At 45.6% G+C, this 6,470-nt stretch overlaps 1 long non-coding RNA gene across 1 annotated transcript; it reads left to right on the top strand.

Moving 5' to 3' along the window:
- The first annotated feature begins 390 nt into the window (after positions 1–390).
- Positions 391–5,649, top strand: LOC127471626 (uncharacterized). The gene is made up of 5 exons (XR_007904707.1): positions 391–554; positions 1,916–2,045; positions 2,322–2,433; positions 3,048–3,125; positions 5,553–5,649. It is a non-coding gene; the product is annotated as an uncharacterized LOC127471626 (long non-coding RNA).
- Positions 5,650–6,470: the final 821 nt, after the last annotated feature.

A 6,470-nucleotide genomic window follows, 5' to 3' on the forward strand; every position in this document is an offset into this window, starting at 1 on the left:
GTCCTGTACATGCAGGAAGTTCTCAGAGATACCTACTCTGATCTTTTTCTGGAGATGTTGTATACACCCTCCAAAAAGAACCTGTTTTCAGCTGCAGATAATTCATCCACTGTTTCAAAGTATAATCTCAAAACTTCAATACCTTGTTTTATTTCTTACTCAATTATATCAATAATCCCTTAATCTACCCCTTACTTGCCTATTCATGTATTCATTAAACTGCACTGGGAAAAATACCTTGTCGAAGAAGTTATTTTATTAGGAAATACCTTTTAGAAGTAGTTATTTTGTTCCTCAGTATAATTACATGATAGCAGATGCATACTGGAGGAGGGAGAAGGAAAAGTTACTTGTGAAGGTTATTTGAAGTCAGCATAAAGCACCCATAAATATTTGATTTCCAGAGCCAAACAAGTGCCTCTCCCCCAGTCTACCCAGTCGAAGAAGCAGCCGATGACTGGAAATCGTGGCCAGAGGATCACTGAGAGGTGAGGGGATGTTCTGGCTGCAAACAAGCACAGGAGGGGAGATGTGCAATATCAACTTGGTCCTGGGTGAGTAAAATGAATAGAGAACTGTTCCCTGGTTTCCATGTTGGGTCCTTGGCAGGGGAATGAGGAGGAGAACAGCTGTGCACTGAACTGACTTCTGCCAGCTCAGCACATTTACCTTGGACACCATCCTGACTTTCCAAATGGCAGGGGAGAGCGATCAGTGCTGACAACTTAGACTTTTAGGCTGTGTTTATTCTCCCTCTCTCCTATTTCACTTCCCTAAACGTTTCCATAATTCAGGCATTGATTTCAGCAGCACAGCTACAGACCACACGCCGCATTCCCTTTGCTGCTCAGCACATCACTAACAAAGCAACCACTTCTTTATTGCAGGATAAAAGCACGTCTCACAGCTCTGCTGTCAGTGGTGGCAGGAGGAATGGGGCACTCTGCACCGTTTCTGGGCATTAATACTTCCATTTATTCCCAACTGCTTTGCAGAGCAGTTGGTACCCAGTGTATGGACCGTGAGCCATTAAATCACGTTGAACACATCTGAAAGAGTTTAGGGAGTTACTGGGCCATCCAAACCCTGCACTGGCACTGCAAGGCAAAAGAAGAAACATCCACTATTAACATTTTTCTTCCAGGAGCAGCTCAGTGGCCTGTGCCCTGTTTGCTGGGCACCTGCCCTGCAGAGGCCTGGCTGTTCTCCCCAACACCGAGGCACGTCCTTAACTCCCACTGAAATATGGGAGAGGACAGGGATTACAAGTCCTCCCTGAGCAGCCAGAACAGAAGCCATTAAGGTATTGCAAGCCACGCAATTCAATGGCCCTGAGAGTATAATTTGATTGTAATTCAGGAGGTTACTAAAAGGAAATCCATACCAGGCTGGAAGATAAGCGAAGGCGAGGAGTGTATTTACTGCGAGTGGTGAAATGTGAGGTGTGTGAGTCCCTTATCTCCTCTGTCTGCACTTTATCACCACTGAAGGCAAGTAAAAGGGGAATAATATCTAGTTCACAAGAGAAGATTGGATTAAGTTTTCCCAAAGGTCTTGTGGGAGTTATTTCCATTTCACTCTTGTCTGGATTAGCCTAATTCCTTCAGGCTGTTTCCAGATCTCTACAGGAGTAGGTCCTGGCTAATGGGAGGGAGGGGAAGATGGTTGGGGCATTGTTTCTTCATGGAGAAATTTGCCTTTGACCTCTGTAAAGGACTTAGGAAACCTACAACATCCTACCTGAGGGCAGGACTTTTTTAATATGGAAGTTTCTTTTTCAGATCTCTTTTTGTTATGGAAATTATTGCTTGGTAATAAGTGTCTCTTAGAGGTGTTCCTTAAAATCATTATTTATGAGAAAAAACTGGGTGTGCTGATGTCTTGCTGCTGTTCCTCTCACTGCCCTTGTCTCCAGCTCCAGCCCCTTCCTGCAGAGCTCTGATTGACTTGGGAACAGCCCCAGGGGTTTTATCTTGATATTTGATCTCTAAGGAAGGACTTGGTCCTGCTCCAGACACTCAAAGGATGCTGCTGCTTCTGCTCAGGTAGGATCTGGTCTCCATCAGTGCCTCCATCACCTGTATTGTACCAGTTTTAGTGGCAATGCTGCAGTCTGGGTGCAAGGTGGTTCTCAGCCAGGATGGGCTGTCCAAGCAAAGGCTGATTATGCCCAGGAGGTGATTTTTTGTGGTTCATAAGCATTTACTGTCCAGATATTCCAATTTTTTCCTAACCTTTCTCAAATAGATTATAATTTGCTGTACCTGCATGGGGGTGAAAAGGAGAATGGACTTATGGACTATTATGTTTTGCTGTTGCAGGGATGGTTTAACTCAGAAGAATTGATCCTAAACAGGCACTCATCACTTCCAGCTAATTCCACACTGTTTGCAAATGGAACAGAACATCTCTGCAGCTCAGAGGCTCTGACAGGTACCTGCCAGGAAGTGTATAACAGCTCTTGGAGTAAAAAGAAGGGCTGCTTTCCCTGCTTTTTCATTTGGAGGAGGCAGAATGTGATTCTTTGCCCACTAATGGCCAGTTCTGATCAGCACAGCATCTCCCACTCCTGTCAGAGCTTTGATTTCCAAGGACCACATGTTTCTTTTTCTAACACTTTTCTCATTTCTCTCTGGTTACTCTTGTAACTGCTGCATCTTCTTGGAGCTCCTGGGCACTATGAGACATCTAGATGTGGAATCTTGTCATTTTTGATAAATCTCTGTGAACCACAGAGCTCAGCTGAAACTGCAGCTCAGCATCCTGAAGTGTCAGTTTAATCTATTTCTAGCACTGAGAAAAAAAAAAAACGGGGGAGCAAAAAACCTCCCAGCTTTATACCAGTAATAATGATGGGAACGAGTTGGCTTTCAGAAAATAATTTAATCCCTGGAGTATTGGAGGTGGGTTTTGAGTGTCGTGTGTAACAGAGCCTAAGGAAGGGCAAATGTCCTGTTATTGTGGCTTGTATTAAAAAAAAAAAATAACAACCAACCTTTTTCCTCTGAAAGTTTATTAAAGTGCAGTTTTATTTTATTATTTTCCAGGCTGAAAGCACAAGTGGAACAGGCTTCTCCTGGAAATCCTGAGGATTGCTTTTGGCTTAGCACTGTCAGAGCACTTGGGTAGGTGCCCTTCATATTGTTTTATCTCAGCTTGTGATGTGGAGGGATTAATTGTGCTGGTGGAGAGGCCACTGGCAGTGCCTTTAGGAGATGATTGATCTCTCACCAGGAGAGCTGGAGAGAGCTTTTCAAGGCAGAAATGGGTGCTGGCTCCTACCTGCCAGTGGAAAGCCCACAAAATCAGGTCTCCACGTCTTAGACTTTGAAATTTCCCTGTGGATTCATCAGGGTAAGAGGACAAATCTCACTCCTGTTTCCATAATCCCTCCTGGGTTACACAGCCCTTCACAGCAGTCGCCTTCAAATTAAATGTCACCGAATGCCACAGCAGAGGAGAATTAAAATGTGGCTGCTGTGTGTGCCTGGAGCTCAGGATCAGGGGTGACTCCCTCACAGATGCTGATCAGCAGCTCTGCTGGCCCTGCCTGGGCTCCAGCTCTCCACGAGGCCGTGGCTGAGGGTCGGCAGGTGACAGTCTGTGGGGTGAGACAGTCAAACCTATCCTTCTGCTCCAGCCTCTCCCTCTCAGGCCAGCAAATTTCATACTTAATATACTCTGTTTGAGCTGGGTTAGGACAAGCCCCTTCTTGTCACGTGGTGTCACTTGTGGATTCCATCTCTTTTTTTGTGTGTTTGGGGGTCACTGGTTCAAATTCAACTATTGACTGTGGTGTTTTGTCATGTTCGTACCATTCAAAACATCAGCCCTGTTTTACTCTTTGAGTCACTTTAAGTTTCTTTCCAAATACCATGAGCTATCAAGAAAATCTGCAAGTATATCTATAATTATATAGAATATAGAGAGGTACAGGTAAACATATCTATAAGTGCATTTAGAGCAGGAATTAGGAATAAACAGGATGACCCCCTGTTTAGCATTCAACTTCATCCATCCTAACTCCCATTTTCATTTGTACTCTGCTTGTGGCACACAAATCAATGCCCCCAAAATGAAATTGCTTTGTCTAATAATCCTTTGTGCCAGGGTTATCAATAGTTCATTAGGCTTGCTTTGCATCTGTCAATAAAAGGTGAAATAGAGAAAGAGAGAGCTCCAGGGAAGCAGTGAGTGTGTTCTCTGTGGGAGATGTCCTCCACTTTGGCCACCCTTGGTGGGGGTGTGCTGTGCTTGCAATGCACACACAGGTTTTAGTCACCTGAGCCTCTTCAGAACCTGCACAAGGTTTCATTTGTCCCTGAAGAGCCCAGGAGGGCTCTCGAGTCTCTGAGCGATTCACGCCGTGAAAACCCACGTGTGAGACTCTTCCCTGACAGCAGCAGGAATGGTTTGAGCTGTCACTGGGTTTTGTCACTCCTACAAAGGCAGGCTGGCCCTTCCTGGCTGGGAGTCAGAGTGTCCCTGCCCAGGATGGCTCCGTGCTCACTAACGAGCTCTAACGAGGTGCTGCTCCCTCCTCACCCTGCTTTGTGAGGCTTGACAGGAGGCCTTGGATGTTAACCCTGACGTGAGGATTGGATGTTATCCCTGACATGAGGATTGGATGTAATCCCAGCAAGGTGGCAAAGCTTCAGGCCAGGATGTTTCACTCACATCGCCCTGCCAAGTTCATCTGAGCAGCACTTTGTGTTCTGGGCTGTGCCACCGAGCTCACAAGGTGCCAGAGTCAGTGTAGGCACCACCTTGGGTCAAAGTTGACCAAACCCTCTTAGACCCTTGGTAATTTCAGTTTTTTATTAATTAGTTTGAGCTCTGCATAGTTTGACAAGGAGGTCAACAAGCAAATTGTGTCATTCATTAGATACCAAATAATTAGTGATGGCTCCTGTGATACCCCTTGAGTTCTTTCGCCACGATTTTTACCTGACTATTTTTTCTCTGACTATCAGCACACAACAGTTTCACAGCTCATCAAGTCAGAAGCAAAACCTCTGCACCACCAAGGTTTGGAAGGCCCAGTGTGTGGACAGGGCAGGAGCCCGGGCTGGGTGTCCCTGGGTGGGTTCAGAGGTGATTTCTGGTCACAGAGGGACTTCCCAAGGTGGAGCTGTGGGGTGTGGGAGCACCACTGTGCCTGTGCTCCTCCAGCTGAGGAGCCTCTGGGTCAGCACATCCAGGAGAGGCAGAGTTTTCTGCAGCTCCATGAAGTGACTGCAGAGACCTCAAAGGATATGTAGAGTCTGCTCTGAAATTAAAAAAGCAGCTAAATGAAACAAACCCCTCTGGCCTTCTGGTACTCCAGAAACAAGATCCTGAACACACACGTGCCGTGTTAAGTAGGCCCAGGGAAAAGTTTTGACTGAAAAACTATTTTGTCAGCATATTGTTCCAATGAATGTTTCATGAAAGCCTTTGATTTCTTCTGGTTTTCCTGTTTGAAGAACATTGATCATGGCTTTGGGTAACTCTGGTGCGAGAAATTTCTTCCTCCAATTTGTTTTATGTCCTTTTCCTTTTTTTTGCCACAGGATAAAGAAGATTGAAAAGTTATAATGTCTTCAGAATAATAAGAAGATATTCCTGCACCTTTTGTTTCATGAGGTACTGCTGAAAATGACAAGTGGGGAAGAAATTTTAAAGACCTCAAACTGAAAAAAATAATTTATTTTGAAATTTTTCACAAGATATATTTGCCTATTTGGAAAAGTTAGAAAACTGACCTGGCACCACCAGACCACAGTTGAAAAAAGAGATTTGTGTATAAAAAACAGAGTGGTTTTAAACTTGTCCTCGTGTTCCAGAGTCTTCTATCAATAGTTCATCACAGAAGTTGGTGTGGTGGCTTTGAGCTGCTCTCTGTTCAAGTGCCATTCTGGCTGGTTTTCCCTGCTGATAAAAGTGAGCAAGGAGAGTGAAAGGGGCCAAATGCTCACAGCTCTCCAGAAAAGCATGAATGAGAGAACTGGAGTTCCTTTTGAAACAACATCTCCCCCCTTCTCTGCTTGAGTTGTGTCCCCCACGACTGATGCACCGACCGACGCCACGAAGCTTCTCCGTGGGCAAATATTGCCTGGGACCATCTTCTCCTGGGCTTGCCAGCTGGAATGTGGCAGGGAGAGAAGCAGTGCCATGAGCAGGTGATGCTCTGGGCTCACGAGGAATGCTTGGAAATCTGTGTCCGTGGGAATCAGGGATGGAAGTTCTGATGGTTCCTCTGCTCCAGGCTGAGTGCAGCTGTGATTCAGAAAGGTTATCCAGTGAGTCAGCTTAAACTGAGCTTTCCTCAACTCTCCTGGATTTTTTTTGAATAAAACCCCTCCAGGCCAATGACTGAAGTGGTCCCTGGGGCTGCAGTGGTGCCACTTGGTTGGCTGACAGCGACTGCAACAGGCAGGGCTGAGCAGTGGGAAAACAGGACAGTGAGAAGGTCAGAGGATATTTGGCAC

This window comes from Manacus candei, unplaced genomic scaffold (genome assembly GCF_025592945.1).
Source record: "Manacus candei isolate 608988 ecotype Guabito, Panama unplaced genomic scaffold, ASM2559294v1 h1tg000025l, whole genome shotgun sequence".
Classification (NCBI taxonomy): domain Eukaryota; kingdom Metazoa; phylum Chordata; class Aves; order Passeriformes; family Pipridae; genus Manacus; species Manacus candei.